The sequence below is a fragment of the Elgaria multicarinata genome, chromosome 4 (assembly GCF_023053635.1).
Source record: "Elgaria multicarinata webbii isolate HBS135686 ecotype San Diego chromosome 4, rElgMul1.1.pri, whole genome shotgun sequence".
Classification (NCBI taxonomy): domain Eukaryota; kingdom Metazoa; phylum Chordata; class Lepidosauria; order Squamata; family Anguidae; genus Elgaria; species Elgaria multicarinata.
This window is the reverse complement of record NC_086174.1, coordinates 69,710,947-69,734,509: the sequence shown is the minus strand read 5'-3', so window position 1 is coordinate 69,734,509 and position 23,563 is coordinate 69,710,947. Positions and strand designations below refer to the sequence as shown.

General features: G+C 38.8%; 1 protein-coding gene across 5 annotated transcripts in view; it reads left to right on the top strand.

Moving 5' to 3' along the window:
• The window catches only part of ARID1B (AT-rich interaction domain 1B), a 433,853-nt gene that overhangs the window by 201,150 nt on the left and 209,140 nt on the right, over nucleotides 1-23,563 (top strand). The gene's annotated exons all lie outside the window — the stretch shown is intronic.

The window sequence follows — 23,563 nt, the reverse complement described above, 5'->3', positions numbered from 1 at the left end:
GTTTGAATTCTGCTGTTCACTGAGGGCACATGAGAAACAGAGACGATGGGAGCAAGAGGCAGGGAGGAATTTGTTTTGAAAGTTTCTGCTGACATAGGAGGATGCTTAAAATAAAATGTTGCTTTAAAATTTACTGCAAGGCAAGGAGCGTTGTTTATCAGACCATCTTTAAGCACACACATCCACCCTCATCTGCTCTGCTCCGTTCCAACCCTCTTTGAGTCTTTCTTTCTCTTCTTCTTCCCATCCCCCTTTTAATATAACTTCCAGGCGGATGAGTTGCAACTCGTTCTGCGTAATTAAAATGAGTGGATGATGGTTGAAAGAGGATGGAAAATAAGATGGGGGGAGGAAGCTATAAGAGCGTTGGAGCGCTACTGCTGAAGCAGACAAAAACAGGTCTGGTTGATCTGCTGTGGGGGATGGGACAGCTTCCTGCCATTGGCTCTTTTCTAGGCTCCAGAGCAGCTGTGGGAGCAGAGCGCAGGATGGCAGTTACTGCTTAGGCACTTTGGTTCCATTTGTTTAATAGCTGCTCGTCTGAGCCAAATGCAGCCTCATCAACCTTGACTGGCGGGAAAACCGACTCAGGGCATTTTTGTGTCTTGTAAAGCAGAGCTCTGTCTATGCCTGCAAACTTTTCTTTCTTTTCTGTCTCATTTGCTGTCCACTTCATTCTGCTCTCTCTAGTTTTACAAGGATTTTAGCATTTTCCTTAGTATAATCTCCATGAGGATCTCTCTCTGTTCTCTAAATAAATGTGCACTCATGCACGCGCACACATACACACACACAAGGAATAAGCCTACAAGACTCAACCTAAGAAAATAATATACATTGATTGCAATAAATTGATGTCACATATTGCATTAGTCTTACTCCTTAAGTTGTTGTAAGTCACCCTGGGTAGAATGCTTCTTTCCTAATGTGTTATGTTTTATCTCTGCTTGAATTGGTCCTTTTTTCATGGCATTTAAATATTAAACTCATGTTGTTAATAATAATGGTGGGGTGGGGTAGTGTAGGGTGGGGTGGGAATGTTTGATGGAGTGTTGATTCTGGATTTAGGAGATCTTGATTCAAATTTCAACATTTAGTTGGGATAGATACTATTCCCTCTTCTCCATTCCATATATAAAAGTGAGACTAATAGTGGTCTACCTCAAAGGGATGGTGTGAGAAGAATAAGATAGAGAAACAGTTATGCTTTGAGCCTCAGTGATATGGTGGAGTATAAATTATATATTCTATATATAAAACGAGTGTCACTATTATTCTAGAGTTCGTTCTGGAGGACTAGAGACAGCCGAAGAAGGAAAAGAAATCTGGCTTCTTATTTGTTACCTACTTATGCAGAGGTTGTGAATCCATGTGAGACTATTTCTCTTGTTTTTTATAGCTTCTAATAAAATTTGGAAAGAGCAGAGACAGAAGTATAAAACTTCAAAAACATCTATTACACATCAAATCTTGAAGCTGAAACTAGGGTATATGTTTTTTGCTTGTTTATTTTTTAAATCATAACTAAAACTAAAAAATGGATGTTATCACTTTGACAGCAAACTATGATAGACATTTGTTTATTTTTTGTTTTTGTTTTCACAAGCTATTTGCTACTGATGAGGAACCCAAGAGTTTCATTTTAAAGTGAGATCTACTTTTAACATCTCTATTTTTGCTGGAATAGACAAGTACGAAAACAAATTACAAAACAGCACCCATACATCTCTGGTATCCCCCCCCCCCGACTCTTAATGTGTAGGAGGGACAAATATTGTGACAGGGCAAGTACTGATTAGGTGCTGTCAGTCTGCTCAGATGAGTACCATATATATATATATATATATATATATATATATATATATATATATATATATTATCTTGAGTGATACTAGATAAATTGGCACAGATTAATAATATGGGGTCTACAGATCCTCTTAGCTTTGCAAGTTCTTCATTAAAGAGGCAGTCTTCTCACACTCCATTTTGGAAGTGCACCCCTCTCTCTCCCCCCTTGTATTGGGCTAGGATTGAATATCTCTGATAATTGAACGATAATGGAATAGTATATTATTTGCCCCTCTTCATTTGATGAAAAGTGTAGTTTGGGGTTTCTGTTTTTAACTAAACGTTCCAGTTTGTTTTCCCCCTCCCCCATACTATTATTGTACTGCTAGGCTGACACCCACTGGTAACAGTTGGTCTGAGATCACTGTTGCATAGTAAGCCTCTTGAGCAAGAAATGCATTTTCTACTGGTCATAGATTTAAAAACCTCTGGAATATATTAAAATAAAATAAAAATAACTTCTGAAAAAGCAACTCATTAAATACATTATATTTCCTGAATAGGTGTATGTTTTGGGGGCAGTCATGGGCTGCTGTTTTCATGAGGAAATGAATTATATTCATACTAGTTATTTTTAGACATTATTTTACTAGTATATTTTATATGTAACATATTTTACCAGATGTACTATAAAAGCTATATGGGAAAAGACAGGATTGATTATCAGGTTTGGTAATAAATTTGCATTGACAGTGACCTGAGTTGAATCGAAATAAAGATAAGACCTACTGACTGTGTAGGAGATAATATTTAATTTACAAAAAATCCACTCAAATACTAAATCTGGGTTTCAAGGTATAGCCATAGCCCAAGGCTATGATAGGTTATTTTGGTTGTGAAACAGGCTTAGTTAGTTCCATGCTTATCTTAGATGCAGTCTTGTAAATTAAGCAAATGAAGTAAACATTTACATGTTCATGTTTGGCATGAAAAGCCTTAAAACAAGACAGCTATTTGTAAATTACTTGGAAGTCCAATTACAGGAAAACATATCAGTGATGAGATTCCTTTTACTTTGAACCACATACTCTTCATTTGAAAAAAACTACTTTTTTTTGTTTTAAAAAAAGGCAGTACATTTGTATTCATGAAATGGACTCTAGAAAACATGAAAGTGTTGAAAAAGATCTGCCAAGGCTGGATAGTTTAGAGATTAAAGCACTAGCCTTTCACCTTTGAGGGTGCACTTTGAGTCTTTCCTCAAAGCCCATGTAAAATGAGCTCCTTGGTCTAAGCTCAGTCTTCAGTGCTTCCACCCCAGAGTACAGAACTGATGCAGACTTCATAATTGGAGAATATAGATTCAGTTATGGAGTTTGGAAGGTGTCTAGGGTGCATTATGAAGTGTTTACACTTCCATTATCTTTATAGATTTTTATACATGTAGGGAGACAAAGCAATGAAAATTTCTCTCTATAGAGATCACCAGAACTGCTGCTTTTCACATTGGGTAATCTCATGTGCATGTCTGAGCCTGTCTTTTAGTGCTGTATGTTAATATCTGTGCTAGCATTTATTAGCTGTTTGCTTGAAACTCATTAGACTTTTGCTGGGGGAATGTATGTAAAGGTGTTATGTTTGTCTAGGAATGCTGCTGCTTTTTTAATGCAGCATTAGTTTCTTAACTATTCATTTCGTGGATCTTCATTCATTTGAAATAAAATAGTAGTTTGATATGGTTAGCTTAATTGTAATTTTTGGGATTAGGAAGGAGTTTTCTGTTAGGTACAATTGTTTTGTTTTTAAACCTTCCCCTATGGTATATGACATTGCTCACATCTTGAACCACCAAAAACTTTTATCCTGCTGAAATCTTTCTATATTATGCATGGCCATTTTCACCCCAGAATGCAGAACTGATTTCTGACTTCATAACTGAAACATGCAGAGTTAGTTACAAGGTTTGAAAGACATCTATTGTGTATTGTAAAGGTTTTATGTATATATTGTGTTAATGGGTTTTTATATATGTAAAGAGACAAAGCAATGTAAATCTCTCTTGCCATACTGATTTTATATTGCCCTACACTGATACATTAGGTTGGGAACAATTGTTCCTTTTGAGAGAAAGCTGGAAATGCTATGTATGTAATTGTTCAAGAGATGGTAGACATTTCTTGAAAACCCTAATGCTTTCTGTGCGATCATCTGATGTGTTCTTGTCATGCCTTTTTGAATCTTCTCTCCAACTACCTCTCACACAGAAGGTACATTATATTTCCCTCTATTTTGTAATCATCTACTTTAGTAATTGCCTACCACATTTGCATCTGCTGGACTGATCACCCCCCTCCTTCAAAATTACATCTTATCTGTTCTATATTTTCCTCTCAAAAAGAAAGAAAGAAGCCTAAACTTTCTGACCAACCAGTAACTATCACACAACAAAACCTACTAGCCTTAAGTACTGGTTTTTCAGTATGAAGTATTTATATTGGAGAAAAGGCTGCAATTAATTGCCAGTTAGGGAGTGTAACATGTGTTGCTTTCATACAATTTTATTGTCTTTGCATCATTCTGGGTAGTGGAAAGAAGGGCAAATAAGGTTTAAATTGGGTAGTGAAAGGGCAGTGTAGATTGAGGCTCCATGTATCTGTAGTATAAAACTGGTGCTTTTTTAGTTCCCAAATTTCCTTTGGAACCCATGACATGAGAGATCTAGCTCTCCCTGTGGAGCACTGCCCTCAATCTAAAAATGTGAAGTGTGAATGTGATAAATCTTTCCTTTCTTGGGGAGCGTGAACTGGCTGAAGCTCCCTGTCAGGATGTGCACTCTGGTCTAGCCTGCATGTGTGAAGTGGTCCTTAATGGGTCAATAGTTTGTCAAGATAAGACTATGGATGAAGAGGTGTGTGTGGAATCTAAAAGAATTAAGGCATGTTCTGGTTGGAAGTTTGTTTATTTTTCTTCTCACTGGTGCTTTAATCAATTATATTACACATTCTTTGTTGTTTTGAGGGGCCATGACATTCTTAGAGAAATGAAAACAGGGGAATCATTAAACGGTTTATACAGGGCTGCAGAGAGGTAAACTGGGAGCTCCAAGGCAAATTCTGATCTTAGAGTCCTCTAACGTAGCATACTTAAGGACCTGGAATATTGACATAATAAATGTATTAACTATATAATAAGTATGTATGTAGTATATAATGATAAAGTCATTAATAACATAAATGCTGATTTTACAATCTCATGAAATTACAAATCATCTAGAAATGTTATTTACAATTATTAAAATTAAGAGCAGAAATTATCAAACGCTTGTATAATTCAAACATATACCTTTATTACAATACAGGTGATATGGCAGATGAATTCATTTCAGTGTAAAAATCTGTGGAATTACATGATAATTGCTAAAAGTGAATGTGGGGATATGATTGAAGACCATCTGCGAAGTAAAAAGTTAAAAATCTTTAAAATTATCCTTTTAAAAATTCCCTTACAATTAGAAGACTTTTTAAGGGCTTTGCTATTTGTCCTGCTGGGGCTGATTCTAGTTTTAGAAAACAGTTTTTAAAATAGTATAGTTTACACTGGAGGGGATGTTTTGCTTGGGATAGGGTTTTAAAAGCACAGTGGAGTATTTTCTCTACTTTTCAAAGTAGTACTGTGTTCCTCTCTGTGCAACATTCCATCCGTTGCCTCAAGGTTTCTTTCAAGATTCATTGTCACTAACTTTTTAATAAAGGAATGTTATGTTCAACACTTGCTCCCTTACTGCCTTTCTTAAGTTCCTTCAAAATCCTTCACAATACATCTTTTATGGGTGTTGTACTTTTCCAGCAACTGTGAACTGAATTCTTTTAAAGCAGAGTTGTTTTTAAATTCCACATTGTATCCATTCAAGATTTGGAACCTTACTTCCACTTCTCAAAAGTAAAACAAAATAACAAATTATAGTAAAATATCCCCCAACAGACAACAGAGCATTTCTCAGCTTCTTCTGCTTGACAGAGGAGTCAGGGATGGAAATTGAGCAGCCAAGACAAGACATATATCACATGCTGTGTTAACCAGTCCACTGTGAATTTACAAACAAGAGAAAGGCATGCACATTACACTTTTTAAAACTGGGGCATCTGTTCATGAAACAACTTCCATGATTATGATTAAGGAAATCATGAAAGATATGAATGACCTTGGGTGGTTGTACAGCTCTGTGTTAGGGATAGTTAGTGTAGCTCCACGTCCAAGGGACAAGTTAAGCATTCATAAGTTGTTAGTAGGACATGGTCTCCATATTTCATTTACCCTTTCACATCACTGGCGTTTGGGATTTTGCTTATATTGGGAGGCAAAAACCAAATCTTATTAGATGATGTTTTCAAGCAGTGATGGTTTGACTAATTATGCAAGGCCTTCACTCCCTGCAGTGGCCAACTACATTTTGTAAGGAATTACATTTTTCAGATATTTGGTATATTTAATTGATAGGAGACAAAAATGAATCAAGTCACAGCTGTGAGCACTACCCAGTTTTGTCATTTGCCCTTGCTTATCCAGCTCATCAGACTTGAAGAGGGAGTAATCCAAATAATGGAAGTACTCAAAACTCTTGGTTAGCCCACCCAACGATGAGTAACTGCCCAATGATAACATGGCAGCACATATGATGTCACTCTGCTAGCAGTCAAGCACATGGTTTGGGGTAGCATCCAGGGACTCTGGAAGGAGGCAAGCGAGTCGAAAGATGACATAGGATCAATTGGGACATAATGACCCCATCTTGGTGTTTTGATCCTGGTTAAAATAAGCCACAGTTTCTCACTATGTCCCATTATGTCTGAAATGGGAAATTGGCTTAATTTTGATTAACTAAATAGATTCTGAAATCACAGTTTAATCCTGGCTGGTAAACAGACATTAAGCTTCACTGAATCTGAAGCCGGCATGCGGAGACAAGAAAGGAGTGTGTGGCCCAATGCTCATTCTCAGCTTCATAATGTTACATGCAAAGCAGGCCATAGAGTGAGGGCAGTGCTCCACAGGGAGAGCTAGATCATTATCTGCCTTTATGTCTGAAAGTCAACCCATGGCATGGCCTGTCTAAATTGAGCTACAGAGCCTCTTTTTTCAAGGTAAAAGAATAACCTAAAGTTAAGAACATCTGATTTTGAGGTCAAATATTGGAAATAAAATGCAATTATAATTTGCTGTGAATATTTAGATTAGTCATGCAGACAATCTGGACATTTATTTTGCTTTCATGGCAAAATATTGTTCTGTCCAGTAAATACTAGCCCTTGCTTCTGAAATGTTCTAAGTAAGAACATTCCTGTACACTGACCTGGAAATCTCATTGAACTCAATAGGTCTTGCTTCTGAGTAGAGTTGTATGTGACTGTGCCATAAGAATTCAAGTAAATGGTTTTGCTTAATGTCCTTTCTTGTGTAAAAAGAGAAACAAATAATCATAATTTCACAATTTCTCCCCCGTCTCTGCAAATATAAATTCTGTAATTCCATAGACATATTAGCTGCATGAACAGAGGTTTGCTTTCTGCTCCTAGGTTGCAAGAACCAATATGTTTTAATTGTTATAACAACTAATTAGTACGCATGCATCTTCAGGAAATATATTAATTAGAAAATTGGAAACTTGATTTAAATCAATTATTTAAATCAGGTCTTTTTCTTGGGTGATTTAAATCACTTTGATTTAAATCAGTCTGTCCTTCCCTGCATGCCTGTATCCCACACTTCCTTGTTAATTCTCCTTGTTCTCCTTATTAGCATATATAGATAACACAGCAGCTCAAGGACACAGTTTGCTGCACTAGCTTAGACTGTGTTATTACAACAGAAGACACAACTCTCCCTCATATTGTTAAATGCTGCTTAAGTAGCATAAACCTCTATTGGTTGACATCTGCAAGCATCTAAACATTGCCCACAAATGTAAGGAACTATTTAAGTACGTGTGTGTGTGTGTGTGTGTGTGTGTGTGTGTGTGTGAGAGAGAGAGAGAGAGAGAGAGAGAGAGAGAGAGAGAGTACGCATACACCTAAATTGTTAATAGCTAACACTATTGTTTTGGACATGACTCTATGTAATGCATTCTCTGGGTTCCTATTTCAAATATTTTGCAAAATACTAGGAGTAAACGGAAGGCCTAATGGGAAAGGAAGTACTACATAACTAAAATGAGTTGTCATCAGTATGGTAGAAAATGCTACTTATTCCAGTACTATGCTTTTATAGGGAACAACTTAAGAAGGCAGCAAACAGTTTGCTGACAAAGTGTTACAGCAATTTCTCTCCTTCAAGATAGAAAAGACTAGTGTGTTGCCTCCACACAAACACCCCACCCCCAAATCAGACTAAACTAAATTTCTGGATTAGTTTTCTCTTCAGACTAAATACTTCTATACACAAGGTCTTTGCTATAAAATACTTTTCAAGTAACATTATGCTATAGGGCTCTACATAACTGTAATTAATTGCAATGGAGCAAAGGCAGTGTGCTCCATAGCCACAATCAGTGGGACGAATGGTAAAGAGGCCATAACGAACTGTTTTTACACAAAAATAAATTACATAATTTTCATAATGTTATGATAATAAGATAATTTACCATTACCATAGCAGTCTATGGCCATAGCTAGATGGGGCGAAATCCCGGGGTGATCACCAGGATTGTCCCTGTGCATCTACATGATGAACAGGGGATCCCGGGATCAGGGAGGGATGATCCCTCCCTTGCCCCAGGATCTCACCCTCCCCTTTAGCCCCAGTTTTTCTGTGGTCTCGGACACTGTGGGTTGACCTGGTTCCTCGTGAGGAGCTGGGAGCCACACATGGGCCGCAGCGCTCCTCAGGAGCGCTGCCCCTATTGGGGGTTGGGTGGGGGGAGCGGGGAAAATATTTTAAATAAAAAAATTACTTACCTTTTGCGTACAAGCATTCGTGCGCTGCTGGCCCTTTAATTAAAAAATGGCGGGCGCGGCACCTCTCCTTCTGAGGTTATCGCGCATCACGTGTAAACGGGAGGGATCGCACAATAAACACATCACGAGATCTTCCCTCCTCCGTTGCGTGCTAACAGGTAGGTGCAGCTAAGGCCTACATCTAGTAGAAAAAAGATAAATTCCATTTGCTATCATAATAAATTGTGAAATAATAATTTGCTGAATACCATTCATAGAATGCCATGGCTGAGTAAGGATTAGACCCCAAGATTCCCAAGTACAAACTCAACATTCTAGCTACAGTCTATTGCCCACAAATTGCTAAACAGCTGCAGTGATATTTATTTGTTTGGATTTATAGAGTTCTGTTGCCAAGAAAGAGCTTGAGAAAGGGTTATTCCTCTTATCACTGGCACATTTGTTTGAAAGTTATGTGTCCAGGTGCTTGAATTCCAACATTCACATTTTTAATTTCAAAGGAACAGGACGATAAATTACCTGAAATTTTGCAGTTTAACCTTCCTTTGTAAAATGGACAGTACAATCCTTGGAAATTCTACTTTACAGCCCCAAATAGGATTAATAAAAGTTCCACAAGATACTATTGGTTCCTTACACACCTGCATTTCACTAATGCTTGCAGGGGGAATGTTCCCAGTGGATTGTATCCAATGGCTTTTATATATTTCTTCTCTAGCGTATTATTTTACAGCCTGATCCTAAACAAATTTACTCAGAAGCAAGCCCTACTGGACTAAATGTGATTTATTTCATCTATCTTGTATATATTGGAAGTGTTTATCTGTATGTCCTCTATGGACTCAAAAACTGTACATCCAATTGTTATGAAACTTTCAGGATTTGCTCTATTCTATCTGGGATGGTTTTTAGGCATAGTGAAAATTTCAATCTACATCTTCAACCAAAAAGATGGCAAATCAAATTTTTAAAGATAAACTGCTTCAATACCATTTGATGGATTTCAACCAAACTTCGCATCATGATTCAGCACAGCAGCGATCAGATTGTAACTATACAACATCCATTTTTTTAGACATTAAAAAAGCCCCAAATATTATTATTTTTAAATAAAATATGTTAAAGTATTAAAAAAGAACAAGCACAACTTGAAGCCAGGGAAGATTTGTAGGCCGAGTTATAGGCCTGGTCCCTCCGCTCTGCTTTGGGGCACCTCCATCTAAGGGGGATAGAGTGGACAGACACCACCCTTACGGGGCTAGAGGGAGGGAACATGCTTAGCAGGCATGCCTTCACTCAGGTGGGGTGGGCAAAATGTGTCCAACAGTGAAGCTGTGTAGATTTGCTTGAAGCCTTCTTTGTATCAATCTACAGGCAATTCCAACCTGTTAGTAGTAAATATACTTAAGAATCCAGACCTTTTTTGCATTCTGCTCTTGAACTCTGGTATCATGACACTTGGTCAACTGAGCCTTTTTGTTGATGTAGATTCTCAGCCAAAAGCACAATGCAGTTCATTTACCATTGCATAGATATTATTTATGTCATTTTGCTATAATTTAAAAGATTATATTCATCTCCATCAAATATACTAACATCACCACTGAAGTTGTTAAAATTACACTATAATCCTTCCCCCTTTTTAATTTCTGTCCATTCAGCAAAATTTACATACAACATTTCTTATGAGTACAATAATGAACAATTACTTGCCAACATCAATCTTCTTCAGGTTGTGAGTAAGGTTTTTCTAAAATAGGTTTACAAAGAACACTATTATAAAAATTGCAAATATTTGATATCTGTGTACACATGGACAGGTAGGTTGTATTTTGTCATATCCCAATCATAACAGTTGATTTAACCTGAAAGAATGTGAAACATATTTTTAAAATTCAACTGTTTTCCAAATTCTACCTTTACATACTTTAGGAAAAGGAAAAGACTGTGATAGGTAGGCTTTCCTCTACAGCCTTTCCTCTACCGCAGAGGTTGGGAACCCCAAGCCTGAAAGTCCCCCAGAAGGCCTCCTTTCTCCCAGGTCTATTCCCCTAACCCCTGATTGTTTGGTGGTTTCCTGGTTTTTGTGCAGTTTTCTCCCCATTCTAAAAAAACTGAAATGCGTCTCTTGAGGCTTAGATCCTAGCAGAAAGAACTTTCAGCTACAATATGCTCGTAGTTTTGGAATTTTGGGGCCCACCCCTTTTGTCTTTGTCCCTGTCCACCCTGAGAGCTTCTCCAAAATTGAATTCGGTCCTCTGGCTGAAAGAGATTCCCCACTTGTGCTCTACTTTTACAGTACAAAAGTATAAAATTGAATCATGTCAAATATGTTTGCTTCTCTTATTGCCCTCTTTACTGCTTTGTGGATTTAAAAAAATAAAAGACAAGAATATTTCAGCCAAAGCTTGTTTAACAGTGCAACCCAAACTCCTCTGTAAAGTCAACTGAGGGGCCATAGGAAGGACATAAATGGTGCTCCGCCAGTAGAGATATGCAGTAGGACGACACTCCCATCATTGGAAGCTCCCCCCTTTTCATGGGGCATATTGGCAACAGGCATGGAATTCTACACCCAAAGCCCCTTTGTCTTCTTTACACATCCACATTAGTGGCACATCCTGGTGTAGTTAATTCCCTTCCATTGTTTTCAATGGGAGGGAAAAAGAAAAAGCTGCCCCCCTGACCTTGCACCCTCCCGACAGTGAAATGGCAGGGCAATGATTGTGGTAGTTGCTCCACAAGCAGATTTCTTCCCCCTTCTCTCCGTAAACATACAGTAGGATTGCTCTGTTAAGCAGCCTAATAACATACACTTAAGGCAGTTCTTGAAAGAAGACTAAGGGAAAACACAAAGCTTAAGTTTCAATTGTGTCATTTTGCTTAAAAGTTTTAAAATTATATTTTGTTTAATTGAGGCAATATCAATGATGCTGAGTTATTTTGTGCTGCAGAAATTGTAGGTATATAAGGCTAGAGTAGCAAATACAGGCAGATCTGTCAAAGGTAACACATATATCAAGAGCACGAAGCACTGTGAAGAAGGTGATAATTGCTTACGCTGAGAAATGAAAGGTGTTTCAAAAGGAGAAACTGTTTTCAAAAGATTCAACAAATCTCTATAGTGTTAGTGAAAAGAACCCAACTAGTCTCATAGTCTCACAGATAATATTTGGATAAACCACAATATATAAGGTATAATTTCCTCCCCAAAAAAATTCTTTGGAGGAGCTGAGAACTATGTCTGAATAGTACACTTTTTCAGTTGTGCTGAGTTCAACCCACTTTGAGAACTTGAAAAATGGGCTATGAATTTGACAGATAATAATACAAATAAACTAGACATGTGGCAGCCACATTTGTTTATTCAAATGCCTGTTTCTACCGATGGACATATTTGTTGGGAATTGTCTGGGCCATCAAGGCACTTGAAGGGTAAGTATACAGGTTGTATAGGTGATGTTTGAGGTCTTAGTTTGGGTAACCTTAATTCAAATGCACCATGGGACCTGCATTCCTAGACACCTGCAACGGAAAAGGCATCCAGTTGTGACCTCTTACAATATATGTGGATTATGAAGAAGGGAGCTTGCCTTCTACCTGAATGTAGGTTAGTGAGCGGAGATGCTGGTGTGCATTGAGATGTTATTCCTTAAGGATAGCTCTTTGGGAAGCATACATCTGGTGTTAAACTTTCAGAATGTGGTGTACAGATAATGCTACTGAATGAGGATCTACTGCTGCTGGGCAGGGTGGTGGTGGTGGTGAGCTGCTACCACGTTTGAGATGTTTGCTGAAGCACTGGTAAGTGTATCTGGATATGTTGCTGGCACTGATAGACTGGAACATAATCTTCTGCCCCAATTCCACCTGTAGTTGATGTTTACAGTTTGGCCTTTGAGTGTGTGAAATACCTGGGTGGAAGCAGCAGATGTGGTGGGAACCTGCTATTCCTTTGTCATGATATACCCATGGATAACTGGATAAGGTTGTTCAGCAGGGAAAGATTGTCTGAGCCAGGTTAATGTTATGGATACAAATTGTCCAAATTTAACTATTCAATTCAGTTTTCATTGTAAACTAGGGCAGATTCTATACCACTGCTTAATAATCTGTATGCCACCCTGAGATCTTAATGATATAGGGCGGGATATAAATGTTTTAAATAAATAAATAAATAAATAAATAAATAAAATGGTTTATAACAGTATTGGCAACTGTTGGGGCCCGTGACAACATTCCATATACCGTTTTCAAACCGCTTTCAAAGTTTTATATCCTGTTTGGTTTCGATCTTACCTAGATTATTTTTCACACTTGACGATTTCTTCTTCTTCTTCTTCTTCTTCTTCTTCTTCTTCTTCTTCTACTACTACTACTACTACTACTACTACTACGTTTATCCACCTGCAGGCAAAGTTTACAGAGTTTTCTACAAACCTTTCCAATTTTTTAAAACAAAAATCAATGCAACCCCAGTGTATTATTTAATGAAATTACAGTTGTTCTTTAACACATGTTGTTCAGCATCTAACATGGGGCATATAATAGAACCATCATTATAAAAATACAGTGTCATGATCTAAACAGTGCATTGTGGTGACAGACAAAATCTGTCCACATGAATACAGTAGATCAAAAGTCTGCTCAAGCTTGCTGAGACTTGGTAGATACCTTTTGTGCATGGTTGTACATTGAGCATATTTGGTCTGAGTGCTTATTTGTATTTGGGAAGAGAATATGTTAGTGTTAAGAAAAGTATTTTCAGATGGAAAATCAGGATGTGGTTTCTGGTTTTGCTGTTCCTCTGGGTCATTTTAATAGTCTGTAATACAATGCTGTTAAAAGTTTGAGCATATAAAAGTTTGAATGCTAAATGCTTTGTGACTAAATTAGTGCCTGAAATTGAAAATATGCTTCTCATTTGTAACCATCATTGCTCTATATGCAATAGCTTTCTATATCTTTTTTGTCTGCATGATGAAAAGTTCTGTGTAACATGAAAATGAAGCTGAGTCCTTCATAAAAACTACTTGTTTTGTTTATTTGTTTTAGCTTGATACAGCCCCCAGAATCCTCAGACGTGCATATGAGTTGCACTAGCAGCACTGTGCACATTCACAATCCACCCTTTGTATCAGAATATAATGTACAAATGCAAGTGTGCTATGAGGGGGCAAAAGGAGAATCTGTTTACTCTGGTGGTTTTGGTTGAACAATCACCTCAAGGAAGCAGATGAACAAATTTATTACATCAATGGTCTCTATTAAAAGTCTCTGCCTTCTCTTTGTAGGGGCCTTAGTCTGCTATTTTAACAAACATCTAGAGGATACAGCATTGTCCCCTTTCTCCCGGCCCCCATGCAAAGCTTGCACAATGAGACTTATTGCAGCCATTTTAGAGAAGGGTCCCTCTTCATGTAAATAATTTTGACTTGTCATTTAAATATTTTGTTGAAAGTATTTATACTAATTTGTCACACCAGCTGCCTGTACTGTAGATTATAATGATTCTTGCTTGTTGTTAACACCGGCCCATATTTCTGGGTTAATTTGCAGGCAGACTTCTCTCTAGCAGACTCCCACGGAAATCTGGAGTAGCAGGCCTGAGTAAACACAAATGAAAAAGTTTGGATTTAAGGATTTATGCCCCCACAGACAGCCCCCACTCCCAATACACAAAATATGAATGATCTCCTTACATTCCAGATGATGTTACATTGCAAAATTATGGTTTGGAGACGCAATTTATTAAATAAGCTGTGACCCCTGCTCCCCAGCCACTTTTCTCCTATTGAGCTTACTCCTGCTTTTTTGAGCTCCTCCAGAAGGGAAAAAAAATGGCTGGGGAGAAGCAGTTTGGGGAGGAAATGTGAAAAGGGTGCCTCTTGTTAACCCATAATGTACTTTAAATTACCTCTACCTCCTGCTTTGAAAAGCTTCAGCCGTAACCCAATTTTGATACATAGATCACGTGCTTCTGGTTTGGCACAGAGCCAAAATTTTATTTTGTAAAAGTACAAACTATGGGCAAAAATCCTGAGTTCAAGGATTGTAAACATGAAACAGTAGATCATGAGTCAGATCCAATATCACGCAATAGGATTTTGCCATCCTCTCCTCCCGCTTTAGACACCCACATGCATCCCAAATCTGCTCTGAAGGTCCCAAACTCTTCACAAGAATATAAGAAAAGTCATGTTAGATCACACCAAGGATCCATCACACAGTGGCGAACCAGCTGCCTTTAGGAAACCCAGAAGTAGGACATGAGTGCAATAGTATACCTCTCACTCATGTTCCCCAGCTACTGGTATACATAGGCATATTGTCTTTGATACTGGAGGTAGCATAAAGCCATGAGGACTACTAGCCATTGAAACCCTTATCCTTCATGAATAGGTCTAATCACTTTATTTATTTATTTACATTTCTTTACCGCCCAACAGCCAAAGCTCTCTGTGCAGTTCACAGCAATTCAAAAAATCATAGATACAAGATAATAAAATAGCATAAAATTTCAATATACAAAATTGTAAACAATTTGAATAGCTAATTTTTTCAATAAAGTAGTACATCTGTTAAAGGCATCTGACATAAATGCCCCATCATATGCCATTAAATGCCTGGGAGTAGAGGGAAGTCTTAACTTGGTGCAGAACAGATGACAGTGTTGAAGCCAGGCGGTCCTTAGTGGGAAAATTCCATAATCGGGGCCACCATTGAGAAGGCCCTCTCCCTTGTTGCCACCTTCCGAGCCTCCCTTGCTATTTACTGTTTTACTCTGTACAGCACCATGTACATTGATGGTGCTATATAAATAAATAAATAAATAAATAAATAAATAAATAAATAAATAATAATAATAATAATAATAATAATAATAATAATAATAATAAGGCAAGTGAAGGAATGCCTCAGATGTTGATCAGGTTCAGGTCAGGATAGGCACTCCATCAGGTATTGCAGTCCCAAGTCATATAAGACTTTATAGGTTAAAACCAGCACCTTGAATCGGACTCGGAAACATACAGGCAGCCACTGCAAGTGGGCCACAATTAGTGTTATAGGGTCAGGCCTTCTTGTCTACGTTATCAATCTGGCCACCACATTTTGCACAAGCTGCAGCTTCTGAACTGTCTTCAAAGGTAGCCCCATGTAGAGTGCATTACAGTAATCTACCAGAGCATAGATTACTGAAACTAGTTTATCTCTGTCCATATAGGGGCGTAGCTGGGCCACCAGCTGAAGCTGGTAGAAGGCATTCCATGCCACTGAGCCTCAAATGACAGAGATGGCTCCCAAAGCCATGAACCTTTTTCTTCAAGGGGATTGCAATTCCATCCAAAACTGGTTGAGCACCTTCATCCGGTCAGAAGAACCATCCACTAATAGTATCTCAGTCTTGTCTGGATTGAGTTTCAGATTTTTAGCCCTTATCCAATATATTGTTGCAGCCAGGCACTGATTTAGCACATCCACAGACTCATCTGATGAATATGAAATGGAGAAATAAAGCTGCATGTCATCAGCGTATTCATGACAACACACTCCAAAACACTGGATGACCCCACTCAGCAGGTTCATGTAGATGTTGAATAGCATGGGGACAAAACCGCCCCCTGAGGAATCCCATACTGGAGAATCCACAGGGCTGAGCATTATTCTCCAAGTAGGAACGGAACCAATGCAATGCAGTACCCCCCACTACCAGTTCAGACACTCACCCCAGAGGGATGCCATGGTCAATGGTACTGAGAGATCCAGGAGTCACATTCCCCCTGTGTCTCTCCTGACATAGGTCATTGAATAGGGCAACCAAGGCTGTTTCTGCACTGAAAGCTGATCTGAACTCCAACTGAAATGGATCCAGATAAACAGTCTCATCCAAGAGTGCAACCAGCCTAAAGTTGTTAAGTTCTTCCAGATCCAAAGGGGACAAAAAGAGGCATTAATTCTCTCCTTGGCCTAGCAGGCTGTTCCCTCCTTGCTGTTTTTTATAAGCCAAGAGGGACAATGATCCAGTACGGAAGTGGTTGCACTAACCTGGCAAAGCAACTTGTCAACGTCCTTGAGCTGTATCAACCGAAACTCATCCAAGAAAACTCGACCCAGCTGAGCAATGGGTGCCTCACCTAATTCACTTGCTGTGTCACTACAGTCTAAGTCTCGGCGGATGGAAGAGATTTTATCCTGGAAATGCCTAGCTGATATGTTACAGCAAGCTTCAGATGAATCCACAGTATCTTTAGGGCCAGCATGTAATAGGATGACCCTGAAAAGCTCCCCTGGGTGGTAGATAGAGGATTCAAGAGAGGCAGTGAGATGTTTCTTTGACACTCTCACTTCCCCTGAATATACCTGACCATAGGCGCACACCAGTGTTCAATTGCAGATAGTTCAGTGTTCAAATGCAGATCCACTATGAGTTTTTCTCCATCTGCACTCAAGCCATCTCCTACTTTTTTCATTGCTCTCAACTCAGGTTTATACCATGGAATCGAATGAGCTCTACTGCAGGAGCAATTATGTCAACTGCCCAAATCATTTCTACATTCCATAGATCAACTGGAGTTTCGAATGGAGCACCAACCATACCAGTTGGAACCCTGCCGATGACCCCTCTAGAAACAGTCTGGATCCATTAGCCTCTGGGGGGGGCGGACCATTTTAATAGATCCCTCACCCTTGCAGAGGGAAAAAGCTGGTGTCAGTTTAAAGCCTTCCAAAATTGTGGCTATCACTACGTCTTTTGGCAGAAAATTCCATAGTTTAACTCATAAACAAATATCAGTTCTATATGGCAAAAGTCGTGTGAGCTGAATGACTCCAGCAGTTGTAAAATTCTTAATTTGAACTTTAAAATGTGTATTACATAGTAAAAGACACATTTTGACGGAAAAAATGTAATGTCTTGCTGAGAGGTATGTTTGAAAACTATTTTACTGACTTTTCTTAGTAATTAGAGGTCACAATGATCTATACAAAATTGTCAGAAGTGTTTTCTGCTATTAGAAATCTACATTGAGAAATATGGAGCATGTCAAAAAGCACCTTTTGCTGTACCAGCCACAGTTTACTATGGCTTTCTGCTGCTGCTTTTTTTTTTTCTAAAGAAGAAAAGACTCACCCAGCATAATAATAGTCGGGCTATGAAATAATAGAATGCAAAAGCAGGTATTCACCCCCACTCCCCGAACACCTATGCCTGAGAGAAATGTGTGGTTCAAAGGTTTGCATTGCATACTGTTTTGTTAATAGCTAGGTATATTTCCAGTTTTGTGGCACCAACACAGCTACTAATAGCTTTTATTTAGTGGCAGGTTACCTTCAGTTGATAGCCAAACTCATTATCCACTTTGATCTGTGACAAGCAGATGAACAATAACAGAGAGATGCCCTTGTGCTTACTTCTTAGGTGGGTAACAAGACCTATTCGCAAACTGTTTGAAGTACCCTCCTGTTCCCACTAGAGGGGGATTCCTTCCAGGCAAGGTTGTAAACTCCTAAGAAAAGCAGTTTCTGCAATCCTTGAATGATGCTGTAACCTTGCTTGAGTTCCAAGCAGAGCTTATTCTATGTGACTTTGTGACTATGTGTTTTCACACATACTAAATCATCCTTATTTGAGAGGATGAAATTAAACTGAGTAGGATACAGCATACCAAGGTGGGAAATACTTCCCTATTAACAAAGAGAACATTTGGACTGTTGGCATGCCATGAATTATTGTGTCACAAAATTGAAACTAAGCACTTGACAGTTCTTCTTTGATTTCTTCCAGAAAGATAGAATTGACATTATCAGCACTATTCAGTACATTTTTTTGTAATTAGAACCTCCATCTACTCTGATAACTTCACGATGCTTAGTTTGTAAGCCTAATATAGGAAATATTTCTATTTAGGAAAGAAAGTGTTCAGTAGGTAGCTGTTTGGTGTTACAATTCCTTGTCTCTTTTTGTTTCTGTTATCTGAAGAGAAAAAACTAATGGTTTTAAATTAAGAGTTTATATAGTATTCTGAAACTATGGCATCAAACATGTTTTCATATTCTCTTCTCTTTCTCCCCAGTTTATGAGTTAGGTCTCTGTCTGTAAAACCTTCCTTCTCAGATTTTAACTTCTTCATGTATAGGTTTTCCACTGTAATTAAATGTTCTGTTTTGTGCTAATTGTTTTGAACATTGAATTTTCTGTTGGAACCTAGTAAATGGTTCAGTTGGATCTATTTTAATTGGTGAACCCATTTAGTCAAGTGTCTGTCTGCCCTTCCCGACTGCCTTTTTGTCAGGTGCCTGTGGCCTGTCAATGACTTCTTCTTCTTCTTCTTCTTCTTATTATTATTATTATTATTATTATTAGTATTATTATTATTTATTTATTTATTTATTTATATAGCACCATCAATGTACATGGTGCTGTACAGAGTAAAACAGTAAATAGCAAGGCCCTGCCGCTTAGGCTTACATTCTAATTAAATCATGGTAAAAGAATAAGGAGGGGAAGAGAATGCAAACAGACACAGGGTAGAGTAAACAGGCACAGGGTAAGGTAAAACTAACAGTATAAGTTATGTATTTATTTTATTATAGAACTTCAGAATTTAGGTAGTGTATTTTCTTAGAATTGGTGACAGTAAATTGAAATTCTGCCACAGAGTATAGCCCAGAACACAGATGTGGACATAAGGCTGTAGCCCTAAACGTATTTACTTTGAAGTAAGTCCCCTTGAAATCAGATATACTTCCAATATGAATAAACCTGTTTAGGACACACATGTCACCAGGTTAATTATAAACTATGATAAGTTCATACTTTAAAATGAAAAATTGGACACGCACATGCACACAAGTCTTAAGATTAGTGGATCACCAAATATACCATATTGGCCACACCCTGCTAGATTTAACAACATGGATGCGTTCTTTTGAGCTCCTAAGCTTCGATTGTTTTGGGGGTTTTTGCAATCAAACAGCTGTACCCTCTGCCCCAGGAGAGCAACTCTGTATTTCAGGGTGTGTTAGGAGAATCTGCTTCGTTCAAGATGGGGCAGGATTTTGTGTTATTTTACACTGCCTGTTACCAATTACTCTAGTTCCTTTTCCACCATGTTGGTGCAGGAGTATTGAAGCTAGGCAACATCTTGTATTCTTAAATTTAGACTAGTGGATTACTTTGTGGCTGGAGAAAGTAGTGAATGCAAAGCTCAAGGCAAATAACTAGTTTCCCTGGCTATTGATTCTAAGGGTAATTCCCACATATTCTGCTGCCATGTTGCCCCCTTAAACATTCCAATGTCTAGGTGCCCTCTCCCTTCTGCTCTTGTCATGTGTATGAATTTATTTATTTATATTGTATATAAGAGTTCTTGGCTTGGGGAACAAAGGCAGAGAGAGAACTGTGAATGTATGTGTTTGTGAGAAATCCCAGCAAGAAAGGATCAATCATTTACAGAGCAATCCTACCATAAAATTAAAGCAGGGAGGGCAGATCTGCTTGCAGAGCCATTGCCACATCAATTGCCCTTTTGTTTTGCTGTTGCTATGGGCAAGATATTGGTGATGGGAGTCTTTTTTTTCTTCCGTTTCATTGACCACTATGAGCCCCTTGAGACAACACGCTAAGCCATGGTTCATAGGCCGCTAACCCTTTGCAGCAAATGGTTAGTGAACGTGTTTAAACTGTGGTTCAAAACTCAAAATGCTTAACCACCATGGCTTAGCATGTCATCTGAATAGGGTCAATGAGAGAGAGTTAACCGTACCCATTTCTGTAGTTGTATTGGGAAAATGAAGGCGCTTTGGACATTGGCCCTTCCTACACCTAAGGATTATCCCATGAAAATGGAGGGATCATCCCTGTTATTATTATTATTATTATTTATTTATTTATATAGCACCATCAATGTTTGCTCCCGGGATCTCCTGTGTGTCATTTGCATGCACAGGGAGGATCCCAGGACGATCCTGGGGGAAAAGGCAGGTGTAGAAACAGCCATTGTGTATCCATGCCCATTCTCGCCATGACATTTTTATTGATGCTCTACCAGTGGAACATCTACTCCAATGGAGTTTTCTGCCAGCATGCAAGGGGACCTCTGGTGGAATAACTATTGCCCTACTGTTGCCTCTACTGGTAGACCAGCACTTAAGCTGCTTCCTATGCCTGGATTTCTTCTTAGTGTACTTGAACCTTAGGACTACTTCAAGAGTGAATAATCTAGCTTTTTTCACAGTTGGAAGTCATTAAAGAATATCAATATATGTCTAGATTCCAGTTTCTTGGTTGTCACAGACTGACAGGTGCTGTTTGTAGTTGTATTTAGTGTGTGTACTTGTTTAGTTATTTACTGTTTTTCTAAATATTGTTACCATACTTGTTCAAGACATGTATCTCTAAACATATCTGCAGGCTACTTCTCAGTGTTTGAGGAATAAGCCCTTCCGCAGACTGTGGCAATTTTAGCCCAAGTGTGTACTAGGGGAACTGTTTCCCGATGCTACCCTGGCTTTATTCTGCCAAAGGATAGGCTCCATTCACTACTAGCACCTTTTAACCAAAACGTAGAGTTCCAAGCATGCATAACTAGAATTATTATGTCTGGGAAGTGAAGTGCTCTTCAACATTTTTATTAATGATTTGGCCGAGGAGGTGCAGGGAACGCTTATCAAATTTGCAGATGACACAAAATTGGGTGGGATAGCTAATACCTTGGAAGACAGAAATAAACTTCAAAGTGATCTTGCTAGGCTGGAGTGCTGGGCTGAAAACAACAGAATGAAATTTAATAGGGATAAATGCCAAGTTCTACATTTAGGAAATAGAAACCAAAGGCACAGTTACAAGATGGGGGATACTTGGCTCAGCAATACTACAAACGAGAAGGATCTTGGAATTGTTGTAGATCGCAAGCTGAATATGAGCCAACAGTGCGATATGGCTGCAAGAAAGGCAAATGCTATTTTGGGCTGCATTAATAGAAGTATAGCTTCCAAATCATGTGAGGTACTGGTTCCTCTCTATTCAGCCCTGGTTAGGCCTCATCTAGAGTATTGCGTCCAGTTCTGGGCTCCACATTTCAAGAAGGATGCAGACAAGCTGGAGCGTGTTCAGAGGAGGGCAACCAGGATGATCAGGGGTCTGGAAACAAAGCCCTATGAAAAGAGACTGAAAGAACTGGGCATGTTTAGCCTGGAGAAGAGAAGACTTAGGGGAGACATGATAGCACTCTTCAAATACTTAAAAGGTTGTCACGCAGAGGAGGGCCAGGATCTCTTCTCGGACACGGAATAATGGGCTCAAGTTAAAGGAAGCCAGATTCCAGCTGGACATCAGGAAAAACTTCCTGACTATTAGAGCAGTACGACAATGGAATCAGTTGCCTGGTGAAGTTGTGGGCTCTCCCACACTAGAGGCCTTCAAGAGGCAGCTGGACAACCATCTGTCAGAGATGCTTTAGGGTGGATTCCTGCATTGAGCAGGGGGTTGGACTCGATGGCCTTGTAGACCCCTTCCAACTCTGCTATTCTATGATTCTGTGATTCTATAAGTGCATCAGGTATTCACAGGGAAGCAAGAGAGATCAAGTCAGAACCTTTCCAGAAAATGAAGTTTATTGTGAAGAATATAACAAATAGCAATGAAATGATTAACTATAAGGCTTCTCAGAGTCTTAGGGAGAGAGAAAGAGAGGAAGGGATTGTAGCATGACTGCACAGTATGGCTTTTGGCTTCTGAGGAAAAGGGGCAGGGGGAGAGAATTGCAGTGGGTCTTAGAAAAAGCAGGAGAAGAGAGTAAAAGACAGGATAGAGAGATCACCAGTTCTTCCTTATTGCTTTGTCAGGTGGCCAGCAGAGCAGGCAATGATTTAAGGGCATAGGGCAACCAGCAACCAGGAGCTCACCAACTTAGGAAAGAGAAAAGGATACTCAGGGGACCAAGGAATCAAGAAAGACGGCAGCTGTTTCAAGAAGAAGGGAACTCCAACTCTACGAAAGCTAGTGTGGCAGGGCAGTTAATGACTTGGGTGTTACAGGCCTTACAAAAGAGTGAAGTAGTCCTGGAAGGATAATTCTCAAAGATAAAGTTCATTTGCTTGTTTAACAAAATAATAGGATGTATGCTGTAGTGGGATTTACAGTACTTATCATACAGCACCTCATAATTCCTAGGGCTCTCAGTGGCCAAACTGAATAATTGGTACAGTAAAACTTGATTAGATTAATAGCAGAAGAAGATTGGGTGTTAGCATACTCAGAAGATGCATTCTATGTGAATAGCAGTGGAGGCCACTGTTTTACCCATGTAAGTAGAGAGGTTTCAGCAGGAAACTTTGAAGTACACCTAGATACTCCCTGTGCAGTTAAATCACTTATTATCTCACATTCCCAGGAAAAAATGGAAGGTGCCATGGTGCTGGGGCAAAGAGCATGACAGACTTCTGCTCTCCTGGCAGTAGCATTGCTGGATTAGTAACTTGAATTCATAATTTTAATTCCAATTTGTGGATATCTCAGTCCACAGTTATTTAAAAGGGCATGCATATTTTTTCCTCATCTTAATTGAAAATACTTTAAGAACGCCACCCAGAGGTTTGTAAAACCAATACATACACACCTGCAACCTCCTTACTTTCCTGATGTGCTTGTTCCTCTCTCCATGCAGAACAGTACAGCTTGCTTTTGCAGGGTAAGGATATTGCATGAATGATGTATTTTAAATGTATTATGAAAAATTGCAGTATTTTCTCCACCTACAATTTATCGTGGTTTGAACTCAGATTGTTGACACATACACCCCGTCCCCCTAAAAGGAAGCTTATTG